We start from the raw sequence: 11,005 nt of genomic DNA, 5'->3' as shown, positions 1-11,005 counted from the left end.
TAGATAGATGATAGATAGGTAGATAGATGGATAGATAGATGATAGATAGGTAGATAGATGGATAGATAGATAGATAGATAGATAGATAGATAGATAGATAGGGGCCGGGTGTGGTGCCACAAAGCCTTGTCCCAGAACTCGGGAGACATATATGGAAGTATGTAGATCCCTCTGAGTTCAGTCAGCTCAGGCTACCTGGTGAGACCTTGTTACAAGATCAATAAGTAATAAAAACTGAGGATGGCGAATATAGCTCAGAGGCTGGCCCTTGCCTAACAAGTCATGTTTTTGATAAAACGAACAATAAAAGTTGCATCTGGATGGTTAGGAGAGCCTGAATTGTAAGCATTAACTCTGAGTGGATGGATGGGTTGAGATTGTTTGGGTGAACTGGGCATGATAGGGCACACCTCTAATCCCAGCACTCCAGAGGCGGGTGGCTGGCGGATCTCTGTGAGTTTGAGTTCAACTGGTCTACAGAGATTGTTCCAAGGCTAGACAGGTATGTATCCTGAGACCCTGTCTCAGAAAAAAAAAAGGGAAGAAGATGGCTTTTGTGGATGCCAACACCCTAGTACAGGACCACACTGGGGTCAGAACTGTTCTCGGGGAGCAGCTAGCTGTAGGGGAGACGCCAGCCCAGTACCCCAGTTCATCCTCCTCAGCCTGCTGTCTGCTCAACTCCCAGTTTGAATTCGTATTTGTCTCCAGCTCCGATTCCTAGTGGCCAAGAGCTGTTTCTCCGGCCTTCCAAGCACCTCCTATTCTCCCAAGATAGTGTATATGGTATTCATTTTGTAAGCTATTCATCTTTGCAGTGATGCCTGCCACTTCCAGACTCCTCACCTCATCCCCACTGTCCAGAGGGGCCATAATAGTGTATCTTTGATGCTGTAAAAATGCAGTTCCTATAGCTCAGATGCCTTCCTTTAGCTTAATTTCCATAACATAAAATCTTTCAGGAAATAACCACCGGTTGAGGCCATCTCAGTGTAAGTAAGTGGCAGCTTGACAGAAATGCTTGAGATTTTAGCAACAGTAACCAACCAATCAACAAACACACAACACATCAAGACACAAATACCCCCCTTTAGTGTCATTTGGGGCCACAGATGTTCACTAGGTGACCACGGCAGGACAGATGTGGCATTTGGTCTTCCCCCTTGCTGCCTTGACCTAGATCAGGCAGGCTTGGACCAGCTTTAGCTGGAGCTGTTGCTGCTTTGCACCCCTGGGCAGCTGCAGCAGCCCAAATGCTGTAGCTCCCACCCCTCCCTGTGCTCCTTGAGCACCCGAAGTCCTTCAGAGGAAACTGCTTGTTAACCCACCCCAGCGAGCCAATAACGGTTGCCTCTCTCTTCTGAGAGTCCAATGGCACCTCAGCTAATGCTGACCCCCCTCTGCTCAGGAGTGAAGCCTCTTAAGGTCTGGCCTTGCACTCAGGATCTTCCTGCCTCAGCTTCCCAGATGCTAGGATGACAGACAGCTTAATATTGTGCTTCTCTGCCGGCGATGGCGATTGAGGATCCTGGACTTGAGAACTTGTGATAGTTCCTCAGGGTCCAGTTTCTTTGGGAAAATGACATTATTTGTGTGCATGTGGATGTCAGAGGAGAACTCACTGGAGTGGGCTCTCTCCACCGTGTGGATCCTCGGAATCGAAGTCACGTCATCAAGCCTGAAGGTAAGCTCCCTTCTCAGCCTAGAGCCGGGCTTCTTAAACTGAATGTGTTGCAGGAAGTTTGGCAACAGGGAAAAGTCTTACCTACATTTCCCTCACACTTGTCTTCCATGCCAGGAGACCACCAAGTCTCTTCTTACTCTTTCTCCGTGGATGGAATTATATTTTAATTCCAGAGTTTAAAAGGTACTTTAAAATAAATAAAAGTGTGGTCTTGGTAGGTCTTGGCAAGTTCTATTGGCGCCATAGACGATGCTTTGGCATCCCACTGTAATCCGCTGGCAAGGACACTGCCAGTTTTGCATGGGCTCAGAACAGGAAAGTACTCCACAGCAGGCTGGAGCTGTGACACAGCCAGCCGTGCCTCAGACAGCATGACAGTCTGACAGTGTCACTACGGAGGTTCCATGATTCTAGAGCTGTCTGTGAAAAGGGTCCCAAGTGGAGCCTTCAGTGAGCCCAATACAAGGACACTACAGATGCCTGGGGCTCTAAACCAAGGCATGCCATCTGCAGGAAGAACCACATACCATCTGAGAAGCCACTACCAGAATGCAACTGGGCACCAGCAGAAACGAAGCTTCTGAGTGAGTCATGACAGATGGTTAGCTGGGCTGCCCATCATGGACTAAGCTCTGTTTGACCCACTGAGCCACATGGGCAGACTAACCCAGCCAAAATGGGCTGTCAGATGGGCAAAAGGCAGTCGGGGTCAGCACAAGGAGACTACATGAATAGTGACCCTGACTGCCACATCACACATCGGGGATGCCCCTGGCTTCATTTCACACTCATGTAACACCAGGGGGCTTTCTAGGAAGTTGATGGGGAAGGAAAGAAGCCATGCTAAGCCCATAGACGGACCATCATGTGTGAGCCAAGGCTGCTGACATTTTACTGAAGACAGACGAGAACATTCCTGGCTCCCAGATGGCTCATCTGGACCATTTCTTGTTGTCCCTATTCCCAGTGTTAATGAACAACATCCAAGATTGGAGAACTAGTACTAAACAGCCAGACTGTCAGGAAGGAGGAGGTGGGCCATCCTTCCTGACAAGCCGCTCAGGCTAGCAGAGATGCCAGCTGGGACAAGACGACCCCGGCACAGGCCATCGAGAAAGAACTATAATAAATACCAGTGGAGCCTTGCTGTCAGACGAATCATCAGCGGCTGTGGTTCTCCCACTAATCCAGGAAACAAAACCAATTACCCTTAGAGGTACCATCAAAGACGGTACACACTCACTCTGAGAAGAAGAAAGTCTGGGCCCCAGGAAGGGTGTGCTGTCATGGAGAGTGTCCATCTATCCTCTCTCCAAGGCATCCTTACTTAGACCTCCACTGTTGGGAATACGACCTGCTGATGGATCAAAGCATCATCCCTCACTTGAAACTGCTTTACCTAAACCATGTCTCTTCTTATGGGATGGAGCAGCCAGTTAATAGCTAGCTGATGTGTGGGTGGGAGGGAAGCAAAGGTCCAGCAGTCTTACCTTAGACAACTTGGAAGGGCCATCCAGGTTCCAGAGCTCCCTGTGGGGTCAGGTTTTGGCTGGGTTAGCACACTGTAGACAGCATTTCCTCCGCAGGGTCCCACCTTTCCAACCCCTCTTCCAAGTGTATCTCCTGACATCACTTCTACCTCATATCCTGTCTGTAGCTTTCCAGCTCAGAGCTTGTTTCTAAGGGAACTCAACTTCCAACAGCTCCCAAGCTTAGGCCACTGTGTTCAAAAGCCCAAAGGATGCTGACTTGGTGGAGGGACCCCTGCAGTTGCCCATCCATCTGTCAAACGGTAGAGCCTCACGTGTTATTCCTGGCCTGCCCCCTTCTAACCCTGCAGATCCCAGCAGCAGGAAAAGGCGACTTCTCCCACCTTCACTGAGAGTGATATTCATGTGCCCTTCTTCCTCCCTCAAAACCACACAACTGGGGAGAACTTTAGACAGATACAGGAAAGCCTTTGTAAACAAGGGCAAATCCAGGGACCTCTTCAAGGGAGTGTATCCAAGCTCGTCCTTCCGAAGCGAAGGGGATGGGCTACTAGCACTCATGAGGTCCACAGGGACTTCAGTGATGTGCAAGAATATTTTTAGCAAATGACAGAAAAATGGAGAAAACAGGTTGATTGATTGACAGACAACCCAATTTTTAATCTGGATATCTTTAATAAATGTTACGATGCAGGATTATCCATCTTATCACACCCGGATTTCTATCCTTCGCAAGGAGATAGCCTTGACTTTGGGGGCTGGAATAAACGGCTTCTTTATCAGAAACCTCCCTGTGAGTGCCACAGTGAGCAGCGCCAGTAAGTCCCCTCCTCCCGCAGCCAAGTCTCTTAATTATTACATTTTGTTGAGTGGGGGGGTGTTGTGGTGGGGGGGGGTGTGCGCATATGTGGGAGTTCACATGACAAGGCACACATGTAGCAGTCAATGGATAACTTGTGAGAGTCTGTTCCGTCCTTCCACCACGTAGGTCTGCAGGATCAAATCCAGGTTGCCAAGCTTGGCAGCAAGCGCCTCTGTCTACTAAGCCATCTTTCTGACCAGCTACAAACAAGAGATGTCACTTTGCCTAATCCTAACTTTGAAAACAAGCAAAATGCAAGTGCCAGCTTCACCCAGAGGCAATCATGCTGTCCCAAGAGGCTACAGTCACAATGACATGTCTCGAGTGTTGACAGAAGGTTAAGGTCTTAAACTTTTGAAAATATTTTTATTTTTCTGGTATGAGTGTTTTGCCTGCACGTATGCCTGTGAACCCCTTATGTGCCTGTTGCCTGCCAAGGCTAGAAAGAGGATGTCGAAGTTCCTGGAACTGGAGTCCCAGATGGTTGTGAGCCACCACATGGGTACTAGAGACTGAACCCCATCCATTGAGTCGTCTCTACAGCCCTTCTTCTCTAAAAAATAAACAAATGAATTTAAAAACTCTGTGTGCATGAGCGTGTACACACATGTATCTGAGTGCGTGTATACATGTGGATCTGTAAGTATGTGGAGGTCAAAGGACAGCCTTGGTAGAGGTTACCACCTTATCTAAGGCACAGTCCTTCTGCTTAGCTCTTGCATGCTCCAGGCTAGCGGATTCCAGAACTTCCAGGAATTTGCCCTTCTCCATCTCCTATCTCATCATGAGAGAACTTGAATGACAAGCTTTGTGAGAGTTCTAGGGGTCTGTGATTAAAAGCCTCATGCTGCTCTAAACAAACAAACAAACAAACAAACAAATGAAAGTGCTTCATGTGTGCCGTGAGCTCCTGATCTTCCTGCCTCCACATCCTAATGGCTAGGATGACAGTTATGTGCTACCGTGCCTATGCAGGGCTAGGAATCAGAGCCAGGATTTTCTGGATGCTGGGCAAGCACTCTGTCAACTGAGGTGGGCCCAAAATGCCAAGCTCTTTGTTTGTTTGTTTCGAGACAGGGTTTCTCTGTGTAGCCCTGGCTGTCCTGGAACTCTCTATGTAGACCAGGCTGGCCTCAAATTCACAGAGATCTGCCTGCCTCTACCTCTCTGCTGGTAATAAAGGTGTGCCAGCTAATGCTAGGTTCTTAATATCCAGGCTCTCTTGGTTCCTACAGCCCCTCAGAGCAGCAGCAGTGCTGGGCCATCCTTCTTGCAGGAGCAAAGCAAAGCATGCAGGAGCTAAATGGTCTCCCCCAGGTTACAAAATGTTGGAACCCCAGCCTTCCTCCTCCAGTGTAGTCTGTGTCCTTGAAGAGTGATGTGGTCCATGCCTGTAACCCCAGCACTGTTGGGACTGAGGCAGGAGGATCAATATGAATTTGAGGTCAGCATGGGCTGTAGCTTGTAGGGAATTTCAGAATAGCCCTGGCCATAATGCAAGTACCCTTTCTAAAAAATAAAATTAAAGTTGTGTATAGCAGACCAAGCCTATAGTCTTAGTACCTGGAAGATAGAGGCAGGATTGTCATGAGTTCAAGGTCAACCTCCGCTACATAGTGACTTCAAGGACCACCTGAGCTACATGAGACCTCAGCTCAGAAGTAAGTAAATAGGGCTAGAGAGAGGGATCCGCAGATAAAAGCTCTTGTTGCCCTTACAGACCATGGGAATTTGCCTATAACTACAGCTCCAGGGGATGAATGCCCTTTTCTAGTCCGTGAACACCCACATGAACCTACACATAAGTAAATCATAAAGCAAATATTTAAATAAATAATAACTTAGCTTTCAAAGAGTTCTAAAATAGGTGGCACACGCCTTTAATCCCAGCACTCGGGAGGCAGAGGCAGGCAGATTTCTGAGTTCGAGGCCAGCCTGGTCTACAAAGTGAGTGCCAGGACAGCCAGGACTACACAGAGAAACCCTGTCTCGAAAAACCAAAACCAAACAAACAAACAAACAAACATAGTTCTTAACTATGATTCAAACTGTCAACCACCGAGCTAAAACTGGGAGCCTTAGTAGGTACTCAGCAGTAACTACAGTTTGACCAACGTGTCTGAAAAGAAAAGAAAGGTCCCAGGCTGTCCTTACTCTTATTTCTTTCTTGGAGAGCTGGATGGTGTCTTTAATCCCAGCTTTCTGTGATTAAAAGGAGCTCTGTAAGTTCAAGGCCAGCCTAGTCTACATAGTGAGAGACTGTTTCTAAAAAGCATCACTTTTTCAATGATTGTTGTTGTTGTTGTTGTTGTTGTTGTTGTTGTTGTTGTGAGACAGGTTCCTGTGTAGCTTAACCTGCCCCTGAAACTCTCCACATAGCCAAGGACTACCCAAACTGCTGGTCCTCCCGTTTCTACCTCCTGACAGCAGAAGTGAGCTCCTGGTTTACACCATGCTGGGAATAGAACCCAGCCTTGGAACATGTTTGACAAGCACTCTACCAACTGAGCTACATGCTCAGCTGAAACCCATCTTCGGGGTGCTTGCTGAGGTCTGTGGGTCACAGCACTGCTGTTTTAGGGTCCTCAGAGAAAGCAGAGCCTCAGGTGGGGAGGGGGTGGCTGATAGTCACCTGCAGTCCTCGGGCTTCAGCACTGGGCAGCACTGTGACTTTGGCCAGAAGGCCAGCTCTGGGCTGATTTTATCTCATAACTGAGAACAACAGTAGGTTTCTGCCTGTCTCCCAATGTGGTGCCAATTAAATTAGATGCCACAGTATCTGGAAAGCTTTCAGCATAATATTAGGTACCTGGAATTGTCCCATGACAGTACCTGAAGACACTGATGTCCTCAGATATGTGCTCACAGGTAGAGTTGACTACTTGAGATTCACTGCCTCACGTAGATTTGATCTGGATGCTCTATTCAACCCCAGTGGTCAGTACTTTGAAGGTCTGGAAGGTTGGCCGCCTGAATTTTTATCTCCCGTAACTCATTCTGTGGCCTACAAATAGAAAGGACGTAATTCAGATATGGCAAGGGCCCAAAGACAACACTCATACACACCAAATCCCCTTACCTCCAACAGAAAGCACCCCTGCGGACAAATGGCGAGTTGTGCTTTTGCGACAAAGCAGAAGGCTGTTTGAAAATAATCAGAAGTTCTCTCAGGAAGCCCAATTATATTTTTACATCAAGAATCAAAATGCTGGCGCGGTAGACTTCAGCCTATCATTCACGAGCCTTTTATCCTGTAATTAAGCCAGCTCTGCTGCTGGGTTAATTCTTCCCTGAGTGACACCACCCTTTGAGCCAGCCCGTATGTCGGGAGAAGACTTCAGTCTGATGATCTATTACACCAATACATCACTGCGGTGAGCTGCCTCCTTAATGATTTATCCATAACACATCATCAGAGTGAGGCACACTCATAATATATTGCTCAATAAGTCTGTGGTGGCCAAGGGAGGAAGTGACGGGCAGCGGCCCACTCCGTGTCCTGGCATGGCTGGTGTCAGAGGCACTGGGCTCTCCCTTCCTAAGCCAGTGTTTATACAGGCAGGAGGTCTTCCATGCCAACGGACCTTTAAAACTTGAAAAAAACATGAGGACAGGAAGACCCCTCCTCTCAGTATGGTTAACCTAAACCTGTCGTGTCTAAACACTCTAGGTGCTTACCAGACAGGAGGTCAAGGCCACTGCATGCCCTGCCCCTAAGCCCTGAGCATCATCAACTCTGTAGTCCACGCCAAGGATCCACCACCACCACCTGGCACTGTGAAAACTGTAGCCTGGGCCACCCAACAGGAGTGTCCTTAGTTACAGTCACGGGCCCGGGAGGGACGGCTCAGTCAGGAAACTGCTGGTGACACAGCATGAGGCTCTGAGTTTGATCATCCACATGACCAAGTGACAAACTGGGCATGGTGGCTCATGCTTATCATCCATCGCCAGGGAGGAGGAGGCAGGAGGATCTCTAGTGGCTCAAAGTGGCTAAGGGATGTGCATGAAGCCATGAGTGTCCAGATATGAGCCCCGATGTTCTGATTGTACAACAGAAGAAAGGCAGAGCCTTCTACCGTCACCTCTCCTGAGTGTACACAGCAAAAGTAGGAGCAGAATGTCGAGGGCTAACAGAAAATATAAGAGAGCCATCGACACGGATGCAAGCCAGGCACAGCAGTACACGCCTGTAATCCCAGCACTTGGAAGGTGGAAGCAGGAGATACCTTGAACTCAGCTACATAGGGAGCTCAAAGCCAACCTGGCCTGATCTACTGTTCATTCTCTCTCCCTCTCTGTCTTCTCCCTGCTCCATCAGAAGTAACTAAATAAAAACAAGTTTGTTGTTTGTTTGCTTAATGAAGGCTACAATCACTGGGTAAATTCTAGGAGCAGAGAACCTGCTAGTACATTTTTGGTATTCTTCACTTGAAAATGTACATAAAAAACAAAAATGCCGGGCAGTGGTGGCTCACGCCTTTAAATCCCAGCATTCGGGAGGCAGAGGAAGGAGGATTTCTGAGTTCGAGGCCAACTTGGTCTACATAGTGAGTTCCAGGACAGCCAGGGCTATACAGAGAAACCCTGTCTCAAAAAAACCAAAAAAAAAAAAAAAAACCAAAAACAAACAAACAAAAAAACCCCAACCAAACCAAAACAAAACAAAAAGTACATAAATGTTGGGCAGTGGTGCCACACACCTTAATCCCACCACTCAGGAAGCAGAGGCAGAAGAATCTCTATGAGTTCAAGGCCAGCCTGTTCTACTGAGTAAGTTCTAAACAGAGACACCCTACCTTGAAAAACAAGGGGAAAAAAGTATATTTATTTATTGGTGCATACGGTGCTGGAAAGAGATAGTAACAGCCGAGTATAGGAGCTAGGGCTATATAGTGAGACCCTTGTCTTTGTGGGGATTTTTTGGTTTTTAATAACAGAGGTTTTTTTCTGTATAGCCCTGTCTGTCCTAGAGATCTGCCTGCCTTTACCTCCCCTAGTGCTGGGATTAAAGTTGTGCACCACCACTGCCTATCTGAGACCCTTGTCTTAAAAAATCAAAACACCAAACAAAAGAGGTGGTAACTTTGGAGGCCGAGGATGGAGAGAGCAAGTACTTAGACAAATGGTGAGATTTCATGATGTTTCCTGTCTGCCTTAGTCTAATGTGCATTCCTCCCCATCGGACCTAGGCACCGAGGGCCGAGATTCCTGCCAAGAACTCAGCTTCGGCTACTGGCTCATCCACAACTCGATGAGGTGGAGCTATGGGTGCTTTCTTACAGGTGAGGGAGATGAGGTTCCTGGGTCACTGACTCCCTTCACTGCACAAGATAGCACAGGTAAGACTTTCTGTTCCTCACTGCCTCCCTACCTACATCCTCCCTCCCTCTCCCTCTACATGAAATTTGCAGATGTGTCATTGAGTGAAGAAGGTTAGGAAGCAGTGCTCTGGGCAGAGTCTCCAGGGGTCCACCAGAGTTAGCTCTCTCCTCTCCGGCTCCTATTATAGTACAAGGAGCTGCACACCCCCATCTCCTATCTATACACATACACCCGCAGGCCGCTGTCATTTGTCCCATGGCCCGTTCCTTCCAATCTCTACTCCATCCCAATAGCACCCCAGGACCTCAGCTTCCTAAATCTCAGTCAGAACGTTATTTCACAAGGACACTTGCCAACCTTGAAAGACAAGGGACCCGGAGGCAAGGAAATAAAACGTTGTTTCTAGTTGAACAGCACGAGAGCGCAGCGCCACCTAGTGGTGCTGCAGCCGACTGCTCCCGGGCAGTGACATTTTCAGACAATCAATATCTCATTATTAACCATAATCACGACCTGATGTTTACTTTTGGAGAAGTGTTCTGGCAAGGGAGGCACATGCACTTTTCTGCGTGATTCCGAGGCCTGCAATCCTAAATGCCACAATGACTATTAAACAGTGTCCTGCAAGTGAGCAAACAGGAGGGAGCCGAGATTGACGGTCTATCTTTTTTTCATCTAAGCTGCTCACCAAAAACAAAGCATCCGCTGAAGCCAGTGACCTTTCACTAACTGCTGGAAGGCAAATGCTTGATAAATAATAAATGGACCCCTACTCGTTGTTGCTTGGAACCATCTTTTAATTAAAAGAACTGAGCAGCGAGAAGGTCAGGTGACTGGTGTTTAAGTTAGAGCCCAGGAAAGGCGTCAATCAAGGGGAAAATTAAGCTTGAAATGCAACGTGATTGTCAGCTTAGCAAGTCGACAACAACAACAAAAACTCCCTCTGCAATCTCCCGGTGGAAGGAAGCAATGATAGTTGATGGTGACATGTTTAGGGGACATGACACTCAACTCTCTGCCTCCTTTACCCTCCCCTAGCAACCAACTCACTGTGTCGGAGCCATAGCCACTTGCCTGGCGCAGCATCTCCACAGAAACCGCTCTGGAGCCAGGCACATCCAATCAGAGGCCAGTGTGCCACACCGAGGACTACCCTAGGAGCGACGTGGAAATCATTTCCTGTCTTTCCCACAGGAGGGCAACTGCCCTTCCTCCGCCAGCCAAGGTGACTTCCATCAAGTGGCTCACAGAAACAGCCTGGCAGCCCACACACAGCTCACCCCGCAGTGAGGCTGGGACCTGACTCATCTCTGAGGCGGACCTCCAGAGCACAGAGCGGGGAAGAGAGAGCTCTCGTTTCCCTACCCCACTCCCACGCTCTGCTCCGGCAGTGGCCTGTGCAGCAGGCTATCACTCTCGGGGCCACATTGTGTCAGGTGCCCTCTCTTCTAGACAGACTCGGAAAAACTGCCAACCCAGTTCAGCTTCCTGCCAGGTTTGGTCACAGCCAGATCTGACGAGAATGGAGCAGGTCCAGTGACTCCAAGTGGGTCACATCTGAACCCTCTGGAGCTTTATCATCCCGCTTTAATAACTGTAATGTTTAAAAGACCAGCCTGGCTTAAACCTGCAGCAATCCTCCTG

General features: G+C 48.3%; 1 long non-coding RNA gene across 1 annotated transcript in view; it reads right to left on the bottom strand.

The window, feature by feature from the left end:
• Nucleotides 1-11,005, bottom strand: part of LOC115032551 — a 36,843-nt gene extending 25,838 nt beyond the window's left edge. The window contains exons 1-3 of the long non-coding RNA XR_003838197.1: nt 10,412-11,005; nt 6,869-7,040; nt 3,175-3,214 (exon numbers count right to left, since the gene is read on the bottom strand). This is a non-coding gene — a long non-coding RNA (uncharacterized LOC115032551). The remainder of the gene's footprint in view (nt 1-3,174; nt 3,215-6,868; nt 7,041-10,411) is intronic.

Source organism: Mus caroli, chromosome 11 (assembly GCF_900094665.2).
Source record: "Mus caroli chromosome 11, CAROLI_EIJ_v1.1, whole genome shotgun sequence".
In the NCBI taxonomy this organism is placed as follows: domain Eukaryota; kingdom Metazoa; phylum Chordata; class Mammalia; order Rodentia; family Muridae; genus Mus; species Mus caroli.
Note: the sequence above shows the minus strand (reverse complement) of the source record. Positions and strands in the feature narration are given on the sequence as shown.